This window comes from Pinus tabuliformis, chromosome 1_2, assembly GCF_031772625.1.
Source record: "Pinus tabuliformis cultivar Carrire ecotype Pingquan chromosome 1_2, CPIR1, whole genome shotgun sequence".
Taxonomy (NCBI): domain Eukaryota; kingdom Viridiplantae; phylum Streptophyta; class Pinopsida; order Pinales; family Pinaceae; genus Pinus; species Pinus tabuliformis.
In genome coordinates this window covers 48258877-48276881 of record NC_142298.1, presented here as the reverse complement: position 1 = coordinate 48276881, position 18005 = coordinate 48258877, and positions in this window count along the sequence as shown.

Below are 18005 nucleotides of genomic sequence, written 5' to 3'. Positions count from 1 at the left end.
TGAACCAAATCTAGAGCCAATCATGAGTTTGGGATGAATGACTGAAGGAATTGAAGAAAAGGGAAGTAGAGCTACTATAGAGGACCGCTAGACCTATTGAAAAATATTTGTTGAAGGAGGCGTAGCAGGAAGAAAATTTGATGCCAGAAACACTTCGGTAGTACAACACAATATACAATGACATTGCATCAAAAATCAAGGGCGTCGAAGCTAAGTGACTCGGGATGAGTCACTGGTGAGTGTTGGGGGCCTGTTGGGCATGGCCAAACTTGGTCCAGGTTTTGGGTAAAATACTTCGCAAAAGAAGGAGAGGACCATGCAAAACTAGTGGAGATATATTCATCGGGCGGACTTTTAAGGCTTTGGGAATGGGACAAATCCCTTATTTTGTAATGGGTATTGGGTAGTAGTCTTTATTTTATGGATTCATGGTATGTGGACCATGGTTTTTGTATAGATGAATTGTATATAAGGATATGTAATTCTTTCTAAAGAATCATAGTAGAATCCCAATAATAGAAGCATACGTAAATCTTTGTTTTCCTGTCTGTAGGCTATAGTTTTGGAGAAGGCTCCACAACTGAGTGCATTGAGACCTTAAGAGTCTACAGCTAAGTGCACAGACTACCTGCAACTGGTGCATTGGTCAGAGAAGTGAATGTAACTGAAGATTTGTTTAATAAAGAAGAAGTTTTGGCAAAGTGTTATATCTTTGTACATGCTATTTGTCTACTGTTATGTATCTGATTATGTATGCTTTTCAATGAATTATGCAAAGAACTGTAAGATATACTATTATTTTTAGAGTTTATGTGTTTTTGTTAAATTAATCATTTAAGCGAAGTTCTTATGCATGCGAAGTTATAAGATTGATATACAATAGAAGTAAATACACGGGGCCACTTTGTGGATATTCCTTCGGTTGTAGAAACCTAGTTCTGCAACCTCCTATAATTGCTTCAGGTGAGACTGCGACTTGCTTGAGGGTCGTTGCCAAAAGGGCTAGTAGTTGAGGGAATTTTTTGTGCACAATACACTCTGAACCCTGGTCAGGCCCCCTCAAAGCAACATAGAGATATAATATAATGACTATTATATAATAAATAGTAATTATTTTGATAATAGTCATAAAATAATTATTATGCAATCTTTAATGTGCAATAATGATAAGTTATGTCATTTTCCAAGGCATGATGCATCATCCACCACGTACATTTATAGATGTCTATTGTATTCCATGAATCGTGACTTGGATATATTTTCTTATATTAGATTGTCAATAGGGGTTATCCTAGGTGGTTGGAAGGAAGGAATGGAATCATCTCGACCTAGGTTCAATTTCTGTGAGTGACATGATGAAGGTTGGTAGCATTGAAAGTATATGTATTAGTAGTTCATCTTTTAAGGGATTCCTAGGAAAATAATCGCTCTCAGAAATAAATTTTCTAGACCCCATCATTAATAAAATAAGAAGAGGATAAGAAGAAGGAGGAGGAGGAGGAGGAGGAGGAATTCCTATGAAAATAATAAGAAATAAATTATCGAGACCCCATATTTAGTCAAATAAGAAGAGGATAAGAAGAAGAATAAAACACACACACACAAAATAAGTTCTACAAATAGTGTTTACATCAGAAACGTAAGAAAAAAAAGGTCCTAGTGAAAAAGTAAAAATAAAATATTCCAAGTATCTTTAAATGTGCACACAAAGAAAGGTTTAAGTAAACCAAATATTCCATGGGTAGCAATCTCAGAAATAAATGTTCTAGACCCCATCTTTAATAAAATAAGAAGAGGATAAGAAGAAGGAGGGGGAGGAGGAGGAGGAAGAGGAGGAGGAGGAATTCCTAGGAAACTAATAAGAAATAAATTATCTAGACCCCATCTTTAGTAAAATAAGAAGAAGAAGAAGAATAAAACACACACACACGAACATAGACAAAATAAATCCTATAAATAATGTTTAGGTGGGAAAAGTTAAAACAAAAAGGTGCATGTGAAAAAGTAAAAAGAAAATATTCCAATTATGTTTAAAGGTGGACATGTATATTTACTTAATATTAAGAATGAATTGTAATAAGATGATTATTTGGGTATCATGAACAATTTTTGATTGTTGGTTTGAGCCAATTGTGACTGTTAGACGTAGGGTTTGTCTGGTTCACTCAGTATTAGGATTTTTTTTGCTTGAGGGTTGCAGGAGACTTAGAGATGAGTGTTAAGGAAGGGGGGAATTCCCTTCCTTCTTAAATGTTCTGACAGGAAAATATATTCATTCAGGAGATAAAAGGGATCCATTGGATGGGTATCTCTAGATCTATGAAGTCACCTCTTCTTTGTGATAAATGACAAGCAAGTTTAATGGGTTAGTGTATCTTGAAGGCTTCAAAAAACCTTAGATTTGTAATACCTTCTAAGTGCCTGGATGATGATCGTAAGCATATGAGAGACCATGATTTCATATGTAAATTTATTGGAGGTTGACCTACTAAAAGAAATCTGGAGAAATGGATTCAACAAACCTGGCAACCCAAGGGGGAAGTTGGCTTAAGATTGGGGCCGACGAGTTTATTTACGGTAATATTTTTGAATATGGAGGATAAAGCCAAAATCTTTGAGGGATGGCCCTATTTCTATAATAATGTTGGGCTCTATATCAGACATTGGGAAGCTTGCATTAATCCAAACAAAGAGGAATTTTTAGTGACATTGGTTTGGGTACGAATTTATGCCCTCCCTGTCAATTTTTGGATTCCAAAAATTATGGAAGAAATTGGGCATGCTTTAGGGAATTATTTTAGAGGTCACTAAACAAAGAAAGAACTTATCTTATGCACATTTATGTGTGTAAATGAATATCTCACAGTCATTGCCATAATCTATAGAGATGGATTACTAGGGATACATATGGAATCAACCACTTGATTATGAACATGTACCTTTTCAGAGCCACCAATGTCAGGATCATGATCACTTGTTTAGATATTTCCTATTGCAAAGGAAGTAGTAAGTTGTTAGGCAAGCACTAGGGATTGAGGGTTTCACTAAATTTATAGCATGACGACGTAACCAGAGGTGCCAAAATTTTCAACCCTTACAACAAATGGATGTTATGCAACAAAGTCACAAAATAGAAGAAAATATAGATCAACAACTTGAGAAATAGCTTCTTCGAGGGGGAAACCTCCATTACATCACATAAATGAACAATGATTGGATGATTCAAATGATGAGACCTCCTTGGTATATATAGGAGTCTAAGGGGTCACAATATAATGAGATCCTACATAACAATAATATTGTAAGGGCATAACAATAATAATGTAAGGGCACAATAATAAAAATAGTGGGCTTCTTTGGGGCACAACAATAACAACATGGGGGATACATGGGCACAACAATAAAAATAGGGTGCTACACTAAAAATGACAATAAGGGGAATATACTTGTATGGTAGGGACATAACATTCCACTCTCCTTCAAAAAAGTGTTTTCCTCAATGCTTGAGTATTTATGGATGTTTTTGTATAAAATTCCCATCCTCTCATGTGGAATCTTCAGTGGGTAAGTTCTTCCACTTAATGAGATACTTTGAAATTAATCAATTTCATAGTTGTTGGGTTCTTATTTATGTGATTGCTCCAGGCTCAAATATGATTTTTCCTTCTTCGTCAAGTTTTGGAAACACTGTTTGAACTGGAAGCTTGTCACCAATAAGCTTCTTTAAGCATGAAACATGGAAAAATGGGTGTACTCGAGAAGATGTAGGCAGCTCCAATTTGTATTCCATAGTAGAAATATTTTTCAACACCTTGTAAGGACCCTAGTACTTGGGTGATAATTTATTATCCTTTTTAGCTTGCTTAAGGGACATTTGTTTGTATGGTTGTAGCCATAAAAATACCCAGTCACCTAAATCAAAACGTCTTTCACTGCGATGTTGATATGCCTATTGTTTCATTTGATTCTACACTAGAGTAGGGTTATTCTTTAAGAGTTGGAGAACTTGTTGTTGATGCTCAATGTCATCTTCCACTGCTTGAATCTTATAATTTTCTTTTAAAGATGATGTGATGGATGGTGAATGATATCCATAAAGTGTCATAAATGGTGTCATTTTTGCTGCAATATGGAAGGAAGTGTTATACCACCATTTAGCCAGAGGTAACCACTTGACCCATTGTGTTTGCTTATCATATACAAAGAAACAAAGATATCCTTACAAACATTTGTTCACTATCTCAGTTTACCCGTCATATTGAGGATGCTAAGATGAGTATGACCTAATTGAGTACCAAGATAAGAAAATAATTTTGACCCAACTTTCTAGTGAAAATGGGATCTTTATCACTTACAATAATATTTGTGTTTCCATGTATCTTTTGAATTGTTTCCATAAATGCAGTAGCAACTGTATTGGCTTTAAAAGGATGAGATAATGCACAAAAGTGTGAATACTTGGTAAGTCTATCAACTACCACCATTATGATACTCTTTCCTTCAAGCTTGGGTAAACATGTGATAAAATCCATTATACCTCCTCCCAATTTTGACTTGGAATGAATAAATATTGTAACAGACCTAGGGTCTTAATCGCCTCGGCTTTATTTTGTTGGAAAACCAAACATTTTGCGACAAACTTATGAATATCATATTTAAGGCCATCCCAAAAGAAGTTCATTCTTGACCCTTATGTAATTTTTTAAAAATCCTGAGTGCCCTCCTAAGGGGGAGGTGTGCAATTCCAAAGGAAACTTTTGCCTGAGTTGCGAATTATTACAAAGATATAAGTGATCTTCGTACAATAATGAATCATTTTTCCATCTAATTGTATCAGATGTACTAGGATCTTGTTGTAACTTTTGAATGAGTGTCCACATCTCTTCGTTATTCTTCCATTCATCCCTTGCTTTTGTTATCCAATCAGGTTGGATAAAAGAAATGGCACAAAGAAATGCTTCCACATCCTCATATTTCTTGAGAGTGCATCTACAACAACATTTTTATTCCCTTTTTTGTAGATGATTTCAAATTCATAACCCAACATCTTTGTGATCCATTTTTGTTACTCTTCTGAAGATAATATTTATTCCAAAAAGTATTTAAGGCTATCATGATCTGTTTTTACCTTGAAGTGTTTTCCCATTAAGTAAGGTCTCCATTTATTTAGTGCATCTAGTATTTCCAAAATTTCCTTCACATAAATAGGTTTGTGTAAATACTTTCCTTTGATTGGACAACTTTCAAAATAAGTGGGTCTTCCTTCTTGCATTAAAACAACACCAATTCTATTTCCTAAGGTGTCACATTCCACAATAACGGTTTTTGTGAAGTCAAGTGTAGCTAAGACTGGTGTTTGGCACATTTCTTATTTATGGCCTTAGTTGCTTCTAGAGTCCGGGAAAATGCATATTTCTTCAGTAACGTTGTTAGAGGTGTTGTAATTCTCCCATAATTCCTAACAAACTTGCGATAATACCCCGTCAACCCGAGAAATCCTCGAAGATTCTTTATGATTGTGGGGATTTTCCATTCCTTAATGGATTTAATTTTGTTAGGGTCCATCTTAACATCGTCATGAGATACAATATGACCCAAATATTCCACCTCCTGTACTCCAAAGAAACATTTGGAGGTTTTTGCATATAGTTGTTTCTCCTCCAATAGTTTGAGCACCTTGTCATCATGTTGAACAAGATCCTTCCAAGACTTGTTGTAGATTAGTATATCATCAAAAAATACTAACATAAGTTTTCTAAAGAAGGGTTTGAAAATGGAATTCATCAAACCTTGAAATGTGGAAGGTGAATTACTAAGGCCAAAACGCATGGACAAAAATTCATAATGACCCTCATGAGTTTTGAATGATGTTTTCAGAATGTCTTCAGTATTCATTCTAATTTGATGATATCCTACACAAAGATCCAGCTTGGTGTATTAAATTCCTCCATGTAATTCATCGAACAATTCATTAATGACAGGAATGGGAAATTTATCTTTAATAGTGAGCTTGTTGATCTCCCTATAATTTGAACACATACGCCATGATCCGTCCTTCTTGTGCACCAATACTACTGGAGCAAAGAAAGAACTTTGACAAGGTTGAATTATACTAGACTCTAGCATTTCTACAACCATATGTTTAATTTCACTCTTCTGGGCATAGGGATATCTGTAAGGTCTGATGTTTGGAGGAACTCTTCCTAGAATCAAATGAATAACATGATCATGATCATGAATAGGTGGAAGCATTTGGCAGTCTCAAATACCTTCAAATGATTGTCCAAGAATTTTTGGAGATCTGGAGAAATAGATGATTTCAAAGTTTGAACCTCTAGTAAGCATAATTGTGCAATTACGCCTCATTGTTCTTTCTTCAGAAGAATTGTCATGCCATTAGAGTTGGTTATATTTATAGATTTCCCTACGATACTCCTTATTTCAAATTACTTTACTTTCCAAAAAAATTCAAGAAAATTTCTTGAAAATTAAAAGTTATTGTCCCCAAATATTGTAACCATTGGACTCCTAGTACAACATCAACACCCCCCATTGGAATATTCAATACATATTTCCCCATGGTCATCTTGATATTATGGCACTTTCCAAAGTAATTTATAGTTTCTCCATTTGCAACCATCACTTGACACTCTAGCGATGGATATAGGAAGCAATTCAATTCGTTGGCTATATTATAATGAATAAAATTATGGTTACTACCCAAATTAATCAGCACTATTACTTTTTTCTTCTTGATATATCCTTCTATCTTGAGAATTTTAGGAATGGTAATTCCTTCCAATGCATTAGAAGATATGGTCAGATTCATTTCTTATTTCTATGGGGTTGGTTCATGGTGTATGTCCTCATATTTTGATGTTTCTTGTACATTTTCTTCCTCCTCTTCAAAATCTATGTAGAATAATTTCTTCTTGGCACACTTATGTCCTTTAGTGTATTTTCTATCACAACTGTATCAAATCCTTTTTTCTCTTTTTTCCTCCAATTTCTGTGGTGTCAACCTTGTAGGTTATGGAAGGCTAGGAGTAGAAACACTTCCATATTTATAGTTGTGAGTGGTAGACTTCCTTGTTTCCATGATTTTTCTTTCAACTTTTCTTGTCACCCTGAATTCCTTCTCCAATGAATCAGATTCCAAAAGGAGAACCTAATTTTGGATGTTATCCTTCAAAGACATTGTGATGAGATCAATCCTATGCTCCTTTGGAATATCAATTACCTTGATATTATATTTTTGGAAGTCCTCAATGTGCTCAGCCATTGAACCCTTTTGTTTGATACTTATAAATTGGCTAAAGAAGGTGTTTCTCTTTGTATCCTCATAATGTGTTATCATTTCCTTCGTAACAATGGAAAAGTGGTTTACGAGAAAAAAAAATACATCAATACCATACAAACTGATTGGCCAATTCTAAATTTAAAGATGCAATGTGTACCTTTTGTGTATGTTGCACATCACGTAGATCAAATATTGCTCAATCTTTGGAATGTGGTGGGTCTTCAATCCAATGTTAGAGCCTCTAAAATCATGATTAACATTGATTTTTTTTCTCATCATTAGTTTCATGGAGTACCTTTTCACCATTGGGAAGAATTTCTTGTATCAAATTTGTCACACCTTCCTTCAAACCTTCCATGTCTTATTTTGCACTTGCTAGAGAGAATTGTTTTGCACTTGGTTGCGTAATTTTGATGTATCATGTTGTATTTCTTCCTCTTCTTCATGCATCATGGTAAATATTTTTGGTTGTTTAACAGGTGTGTCCATTTTTGTGTTTCAATGCATTTCGGATTCAAACAATGATATTTATGCTTCACTATGCCCTTTGAATCACTTCAAACTGAATTTTCAAACAAATGTTAAGTGATTTTTTAAAAAATAAACACATTTTTCCTTCTTTTTAGGAGCTCGATATTGAAATTGTTGTACCTCAATAATTTTGGATCTCCAAGGTCTGAAATTTCATCTTGTGGTAGCCCTCTGAGTCTTCTTTCCAACCCCAAAAGTTAAACCAAGATTGAATTTATCAAGAAATAATTATCCCCAATCTCCCACGATGACCTAATTATAGCGTTTTTCAATAGAGAAAACTTGTACAGAGTGCCACGTGTCGCTGTTTTGACTTTCAACCCTGAAAATGATACAAAAAAACTACAATTCATTCACCTTGAGTCATTGTTCATGAAATTCAAATCTGATGCTCGAAGAGAAGTTATGAATATTTTCCCTAGGTCAGCTATTTGAGTTGGAATTCTGGAGCCTGCAAAAACCCTAACTTCCTTGGATCATATCTCCAAAAATATAACGAACCAAGATCTAAAATTTGTACAAGAGGTTCACCAATATTTCAGCTCCTCGTGGCTACAATTTGAATTTATGAAGCCTCGTTGAAAAAAAAGTATAACGAAAATTCCATGATGACTTGTTTGAATAAGCGAAACCCTAGAATCCAAAGCTTTGATACCAAATTTTATGCAACCAACTCATTAAATAGAAGTAAAGATAGATCAATGACTTGAGAAATAGCCTCTTCAAGGGGGAAACCTCCTTTACATCACATAAATGAAAAATTCTTGGATGATTCAAATGATAAGACCTCCTTGGTATATATAGGAGTCTAAGGGGTCATAGTATAATTAGAGCCTACATAACAATAATAATGTAAGGGCACAACAATAACAATAGAGGGCTTCTATGGGACACAACAATAACAACATGGGGGATACATGGGCACAACAATAACAATAGGGGTCTACACTAACAATAACAATAATGGGCATAAAATATTATTATAGGGACCTAAAAATGGAGGAAAACAATTCCTTCTCAGAGTTGGAGGTGATGGAGGAGGTCCCTAACATCCAAGAAGGCACTCCAATTATTGAAAGTTATTCGACATCATCACAAAACAAACAACTCCAAAAGAGAAACCTTATGGAAGAGGTAATTCAAGATGAATACTTTGATTTTTTTTTTTTAATTACTAGTAATTCAGGAAGCAATCCCACTCACAAAGAAAGATCTAAATGATATTTCAAGAGAAGAGCATGCCTTGGTTGGTATTTTGAATGAATGGGTGGAGTATAACTTAATGAAATCATCTAAAGAGAAACAGGAACAGTATGTAGTTTTCTATATAAACTGGAATACGAAACGAAGGTAGTCCTCAGGAGAAGGGCATGGGGCTCGTTCTATTCAAGATTTGAAGGAGAAAAGGAAAGACATCCTAGTAAAATACTTGACAAAATATCTCAAAAATAATGGGCATAAAACAAAGAAGGAATCATTGCAGAGTACAGGGAGGATTTAGTTAACTTTGGTCAAGTAACTATTATTCCAGAGTTCTTTTTTCCCTCTCAAAAACCTTCATCATGAAGATTTTATCATGGAATATTAGGGGTTAAATAGTAAAGGGAAGCAATGATACCTCAGAGATAGGATTAGGGTGGAGAAACCAATGGTTGTAATTTTGTAGGAAACTAAACTTATGGGGGATAAATTTCTCACAATTTCTGATAAATGTTGGAAGGGTTTCCAAACTATGACTCTCGATGTGAGGGGTACCGCAAGTGGCCTAGTGATTTTGCGGAATCCTTTAGAAGTGGTTCTCCAAGATTGGATGGCTAGTCCAATAATTTTGAGAGGGCGGTTTCTTTAACTTGGGGTGAAAGAACTCTTTTCTTTAGCAATTGTGTATAGTCCTATGGCGGGAGACAAGCTTCATTTTTTGGAGAAAATTTTGGCAACTAAAGAGTTGAATAGAGATTCATTCTAGATTGTTGGTAGTGATTTCAATTTAATAAGATCTATGAAGGAGAAAAAATAAGGAATTTGTAAACTAGATCTAGAATCAACCTCCTTTGACAGTTATATAAAGCAACTACAACTAGTTAATATTTTGACTATTAATGGTATTCATACTTGGAATAACTGATGGGGAGGAAGACAACAAATAGCAAGTCGGTTGGATCATTTTCTCCTCTTTGAGGAGGTAAGGATATTTTTGTATAAGCTGCAATTTTACCATGCCTTGGGTCATACCACTAGTCGATTAGGCTAGAGTTGGACTTGAAGGAAGCCCCACAAAATTGACCCTTTCGTTTTGAAAGTTTTTGGTTACAAGTGCCTGGTTTTGTGGAACTCTTAAACAAATGGTGGTTGGAAATTAAAGTGAGAGGTAAGACCAAAATGCACACATTTCAATTAAATCTTAAGGCCTTAAAAGATCAAATAAAAGTGTGGAATAAGAGAGATGTCGGTAACTTTTTTGAAGATAAGGCTATATTATAATACCATATGCAGAGGGTTAAAAAATGAATTATATTAGAGGGTAGATCCCTTGATCTCATTACAGAGGAAGGTATGAATCTCCATAAACTGGAACAATGACAGAAATAGGTAGAAATCCTTTGGAAACAAAAATATATGGTTTAAAAGCTTAAGGAGTGAGAAAGGAATTCCAAATTCTTTCACAACTCTATGCTTCAAAATCATCATAATAAATCGATTTTCTCTATTATTGGAGATGAAGAAAATATGAATATACTCCATTTAGAAATACAATATGCAATTGTGTGGTATTATCAGGGTATTTTGTTTGAGAGGTCTCTTAGGAGGTAGTCTACTATTAATTTGATCCTTCAAAATATCCCTTGAATTATTATTAGGGATCAAATTTTTTCCTTGCTGAGACCAATATCTTTATAGGAAGTAGAGATGGTTGTTATGAATATGCCTAGGAATAAGTAACTAAGTCCTAATGGTTTTACCTCAAACTTTTTTAAAAAATGTTGGGGGTTTCTTGGTACAGAGATATATGAAATGGTGGAAGAATTGGGACAAACTAAATCGATATGCGATGGCATTAATACAATGTTTTTCACCCTTGTTCCAAAAGGTGTCCATTCAAAGGATCCCAATGGTTATCACCCTATTACCTTGTGTAACATAATCTATAAAATTTTCTCTACGATAATAGTGAATCACATGAAGCCTCTACTTATATGTTTAATATCCCTAGAATAAACTGGTTTTGTTGAGGGTATAAAAATTACGAATGGCATTGTTATAGACATATTTGGGCACCTCAACCCCAATCTTATATGTCGATAAAATAGGGCTCATCAACCCCTAAAATAGTTGTTCTATACCCTAAAAGAACATGGTCATCTGATTACATCATTCCCCAAAAGTTCCACCTGAGAAAACACCCAGAAATGGCCTAAACTGAACCATACTGACTGCTCCACTCGCAAGGTGCGATGCATACTGAGTATTACACTAGCCAGGTGTGATGCATATTGTTTGGGCCTTCTATAGGGTGTGATGGGCGAGGATGGACAAATGTCTGAGACAGTTTGCTAGGTGGTTGCTCATGGAATCTTCTAGAAACTTCTCCTATGACACTTGCCTCTCTGAATTCACCCAGGGATGAGTAAGAGATCCAAGAAATCTCCAAGTGGAACCAATTGTAACAAGTGGAATGACACTAATCAAAAACCCAGAGATGACTCACACTCTTGCACACATCTATAAATGGATCCCTCATCTAAGAGATCCGGACATTGGAAGATTGTGAATTGCAAGGAAGTGCTGATAGTTTGTATCTGAAGAAAAGAGCATTGTATTGTTGGTGTGATCTTGCTATTTCATGAGGTGAAGAGGGATTGATGCTGGATCAGACAACTGGGTTGTAATTCTCCCTTATATTTAATAAAGTTCTTCAAGTTTTCTTCCATATAATTGTACAATTGTGAATTTTATCATTTTTGAATGTTATTGTATGTTCATTATATATCTGATTCTATAATTTTTATGATATAATAGATCAAGATGCTTTGATGGTTCTATGCTACTGTGTTTCTACAGGTACTCTCCAAGCGGTATATGTACGAGGAGGAGTTGCAAGCTCTATCAAGGGGGAGAAAGATCAAGCAAGGGATTAAGCGGAAGTTCCAGGTTGGTTCCTTTGTCTTTCTGTTATCTATCATACATAGAAGAAATCATGAATTTCTTTAAACTATTGTTTCTAGAGTAGCTGCCAAACCTAGAGGGCTAGTCGATCGAAAAGACACTAGTTTTACCAGAAACAAATTGGCGACTCCGTTGGGGAGTGAACAGATGTTTGTTTGTTGTTATTGTTTGTTATATGTTCAATTTGATAAGCTATAGATAGATTCTAAAGTCAGCTAGGTAGCCTTCGAACTGCTCTTGCTCTGCAATTGCATAGTAGATGAATGCTGCTTTAGTCAATCTCTGGTTTAGTTTATGAATTAAACATCTAAATTACAAGCACATCTAGATGCCCTTTTGGCAGCTCAGTAACCTCTCAAGACATTCCATCATACTTTGCTCATCATTGTTCATCAAAACCCACCTTAACTCATTGAAAAAAGCTCCACATTTGAGCCAAAACCCATTTCAATTGCACTCCCTGGACCATCGCACTGTCTTCCACAATGACTCAGTATGCATAGCACCTCCTGAGTGCAGTAAGTGTGATGCATCTCAATTTCTATGAAGCCTAGGTGCAATGATTGACTGAACTCTTTTTCCATCTAGAAATTGAGGGTTTCTGACCTTGTTTTCAGTTTTGTTTGGTTGTTTTGCTGCATATGAACAATGCCTCTTTACTGAAACTTACTTGCATCACTTAGATCAACCTCAATTACATTAGGAGTAGTGAATGTTTTTGTGTGTTTTTTCATCATTTACAATCCTTTGTCGAAAATTTGTTTAAATTGTTTTGTCGCTTTGATACAAAAAGTGTGGTAATTGTTGTTTTGTGTCAAAAAGAGAAGTGTCATAAATTCTTCCATCCCTTGATAATTGATTAAACTTTTATTCATGCATTTGGTTTGATTTGTTTATATTCGAAGTGTCGAAATCATTTTTATTCAAAATTGAAAAGTGTCGTTTAGAGTCTTCCTTTCTCTTTTGAAGAAGAAATTGTCGAAAATGTCATTTTGAGTGAAATATTTCAAATCTTTGCTGCATTTAGTTTTCCTTTTGGCATTTTTCACATTAAGGAGAACGAAAACAGATACATGCATTTGCATTTAGCATTTTTTTATTTGTGTGCGAAAAGAAGATTTAGGGAAATGCACTAGTGTGCGCTCTTTGCTCTTTACTTAAAAGCACTGTTATTTTCTTTCCCTAGTAGCTAGGATTTTCATTGCTCAAATAAACAAAGATTGTTTATCATTGTATATTGCATCTTAGGAATTTCAAATAATCATCACACGGTGAACCATTGAAAGGCAAACTCTAAACAAGATCAACTTTAAATGAATTTCAATGAACCTGACAATGCTTTGGAACTTAACGCAATATATCTAGAGGTCTAGGCTAGAGACTTGTTCCGACGTCATTAAAACTAGTGGCTATCATTTTCATCGAAGGTTGGGTGATTCCTCCTCCTTGATATGACAAGTGCTAACACAGACTTGTGCTCCTCGTACCATCACGTATATATTGGGAGACCACAATAGGCTTATATCCTTTATCCATAGGAAGCCAAGTCTGCCACCCTATCGATTGCAATGCACTGAACACAACATTCGGGAAGATTGACTGCCATACATAAGTCCTTGGTAATTTCTCTTTAATTTATCACCAAGGTGTATATTGCAGTTTTGCGATTGGTTTGGTAATCCCTCTGTCTAGATTTTCCAGAGTAGTCACTTTCGTTCCTTTTTGACTCTTTAAAAGAAAAGGTCCATCTAAGAACTTGTCACTTCAGGCTCATTAAAAATCGAAGGGGACTAGAGTCATATTTAGCTTTTTCTCGACTCTTAAAACTAAAAAAGAAAAGTCGTGTCAAAGTGTCTTTAAAATTAATTGAATTCAGAATAACATCCCTGTTCCTTAGTTGATCTTAGGTTGAGATATATGGAGACAAATCTGGAGTCCACTGATCAAGGAATCCCTTTTAAAGGAAATCCTAGTCCTTTTCCTTCTTTTGGAAATATTGGTGTTCCTTATATGGCTACATTGTCCCTTCCAGGATTTACCATTGGCCTACCAGTATGGCTGTTTTCAACCTCCTTGGTTCAAAATGTCGAGACTTCTCTGAAATCAAGTACACCTCCAACTGGACAAAATCAACCTCCAGTTGATCCTAAAGTTGACCCTTTGCCTTCTTCCTCGTTTTTTTCTCCCTCCCCCTCTTCCTCTTCGCTTGGTGAAAGTATTGGTACTAGTAACCAGGTGGCTAAGAAGAAGAAGAAAGGGAAGAAGAAGAAGAAGAAGCCAATTCAGCAAGGGGACAACCAAGCAACCATTGCTTTGAATGCAACATCTGATGAAAATCCATCCATTAAGCCTCACAAAGCCAAATATCCATGCATAATTTGTGCGGAAGACCATCTTCATCGAAATTGTCCTTACTTTCCTCAGATCTTGGAAAAATGGTCTTCCTGTTCACACCATCCCGTGTCATCAACCTCTAGAGATCATATTGGTAACACACCATCAACTAGTGATAGTAAAGTTCATGGACAGAAGGGAAAAGTCAAGCTTCCATGTAAGTTATGTGAAGGTGTACACCCCTTTCACCTTTGTCCCTATTTGGATGAAGCCAAAAGAGTGTTAGATAACCATCCTGCTTCACTGCAACGACTTCCATCTGGTTACGGGAAACTCTACCTGAATCCTTCACTAGCTGATGAACCGACTGACATAAATCAACTGTCGGTTGAAACCACTCTCTCTGAAAGTGAATCCTATGAGTCTATACTCGACCAAAATCAACAGGTCGAGGTAACAGTTGACCCGATTTCGCCTTCAGCTAATCGTACCTTTCCCGAAGAGAGTGAAAATGATACCACTCAAGTTCACTTTTTTTCCACATATTCAAGTGAGCATGGGGGCAATCCACCTGTTCCATCAAGACAGGAGGAAAATCCTCCAGTTCTCATAACTCAAGGGGTTAATTCTCTCGTTTCTTCAATACCCCCTCCAAGTAGTCTAGTCACTTCCTTTGATTGGAGTCGACTAGCAGGATCCGACCTTCCTTCTTATATGCCTTTCCAAATCATAGTACAAGTTTGTAAAAATATTGTATCTAGCACTATTATAGATGAAGGTGCATCAGTGAGTATCCTTTCCTCAACTGCTAGGCAAGTGCTCGGTTCGCCACCGCTTGTGCCTGTTACACAGAATTTGTTGGGCTCTAATAGAGGAACCAGTGAATCGTTAGGGATCCTTCCTCATTTACCTGTCACTTTGGGAGGAAAAACCATTTATTTGAGTGTGATGGTCATCCGAGGACCTTTAGATTACAATTTACTTCTTGGGCGTGACTATGTTTAACACATGGGAGCTATTGTTTCAACATTCTTTCGAGTGATTTGTTTCCCGCATAAAGGCAGGATTGTCACTATTGACCATCTTTCATTTCCCGGTCCAAATATAGCTCCTAGTCAACCATCATCCCTAAATGGTCCATTTATACCAATGGTATCATCCCCGCCACGGGTTAATTATGTGGCAACATGTTCCATACCTACATTGACTGAAGACCAATTCAGTGATGTTGTACATTATGTACTGGGGGCATTGGAACTAGATCTCTCCTTCATGACCTCTGAGGAGTATGAGGAGTCCGAGGATAGTTCATTGTCTTGTGTCAACCTCGTTAAAAAATGAAACCAAGGGTCTCGGAGGATAGTTTGTTGTCTTGTGTCAACCTCATTAAAAAATGAAACCAACAATGTGAGCATGATTCCTTGTCTTGTGTCAAGCTCATTTAAAAATGAAACAAGGTACCTTCCAAGTCGAGTCTTTGATTAGATCTCGTAAAATCCCAGTAGAGTCTTTCACTTGATCTTGTAAAAGAACCTTCGTTCCACCCATTTGATAGCCAAGAGTAGTCTACTTAGGTGAAAGATTGTCGAGCACCGGCCTTTCCAGCTCGTTAAAGTGATTGGAAATGTCATCCCTCCTATATATTTTAATCTTTTTTCGGACCTGAGGGATTATCTCACGAAAAAGTTCGAGTGCTTGTCTTTTTCGGCTCATTAAAGTGATCGGAAAAGTCATCCCTTTTGTATTATTTTATCCTTTTTCGGACTTAAGGGATTATTCTACGAAAAAGAACTCCTAGAGTTTTCTTTTCGTCCCTTTTCAAACTCTCTAAACATGAAAAGGACCGAGTTATCCTTGTCGTTAAACTCGTTAAAACAATAGCGACAAACTTGTCCACTCTAGACAAGACCGAATTTCACTGTCGCTAGACTCGTTAAAACATAGCGACAGGTTTGCCCAAAGGGAACAAGCATATGTTATCCTCCTCAAGCTTGACAAAAATAAGGAGGTACTGGTCAGCAATGACTGGGGAAAAAGGGAACAAAACTTGAAAACTTTATGGTAGCAGGTCATTCTTAAACATGACACTTTCACTCCATCACCATTATTGAGTCGGGTTGGGTTATTCCGTTCACCGGTCATCTCACCATTGGTCTTTCATGCATGCCATCATCCATATTTTGGGGTTAACGCTACCAATCCATCTCAGTGTCACCGACATGTTCAAAAGAAGTCATTCAGTGGAGAAACCACAATCTAGTTAATGCCTCATCCACTGCAATACCTTCAACCTTCATTTTCCATGACCGCCATTCCTGTACCTTGTGTCATCAGATCATTTTCACCTCTAGAAATCATTTGCTTCATTTCGTGTCATAGATGTGGGATACATTAGGGCCCTCCTACGACAAGTCACTTCTTGTTGACATCATCTCATTATCCAATAAGTTGACTTAGAAACACCCCTTTTAGTGTAACACTGAGTATTACACTGGCCAAGTGCAATGCATACTGTTTGGGCCTTCTATAGGGTGCGATGGGCAAGGATGGACAAATGTCCGAGACAGTTTGCTAGGTGGTTGCTCATGGAATCTTCCAGAAACTTCTACTATGACACTTGCCTCTCTGAATTCGCCCAGGGATGAGTAAGAGATCCAAGAAATCTCCAAGTGGAACCAATTGTAATAAGTGGAATGACACTAATCAAAAACCCAAAGATGACTCACACCCTTGCACACATCTATAAATGGATCCCTCATCTAAGAGATATGAAGGCTAGAATATTGTGAATTGCAAGGAAGTGTTGATAGTTTGTATTTGAAGAAAAGAGCATTGTATTGTTGGTGTGATCTTGCTATTTCATGAGGTGAAGAGGGATTGATGCTGGGAGGATGATGCTGGATCAGACAACTGGGTTGTAATTCTCCCTTCTATTTAATAAAGTTCTTCAAGTTTTCTTCCATATAATTGTGCAATTGTGAATGTTATCATTTGTGAATGCTATTGTATGTTCATTATATATCTGATTCTGTAATGTTTATGATATAATAGATCAAGATTCTTTGATGGTTCTTTGCTACTGTGTTTCTATAGGTACTCTCCAAGCGGGATAAGTATGGGGAGGAGTTGCAAGCTCTGTCAAGGGGGAGAAAGATCAAGCAAGGGATTAAGCGGAAGTTCCAGGTTGGTTCCTTTGTCTTTCTCTTATCTATCATACATAGAAGAAATCATAAATTGCTTTAAACTGTTGTTTCTAGGGTAGCTGCCAAACCTAGAGGGCTAGTCAATCGAAAAGACACTAGTTTTCCCAAAAATAGGCATAATTGTGGCTTAGGAAATAACTCACTCCTTACAGGTTTCAAAACAACCAAGAATGATGATCAAACTAGATTTTTCTAAGGCCCGTGATTGGATGAGTTGGGATTATTTGTTACAGGTTTTAGCATCTTTTGGATTCTCGGGACAATTGATTTCATGGGTAGAATATCTGATTTCATCTAACTTCTTATCTGTATTGATTAATGGATCACCTTAGTCTACCTTCAATTCCTTAAGAGGTCTGAGGCAAGGTGATCCTCTCTCTCTATTTCTTTTCATTTTGGCTAGGGAAGGGGCTGGGATAGCGTATAAGAAATATTGTTCATTGGGTTATATCCCTGGATTATGTTTGTTTGGT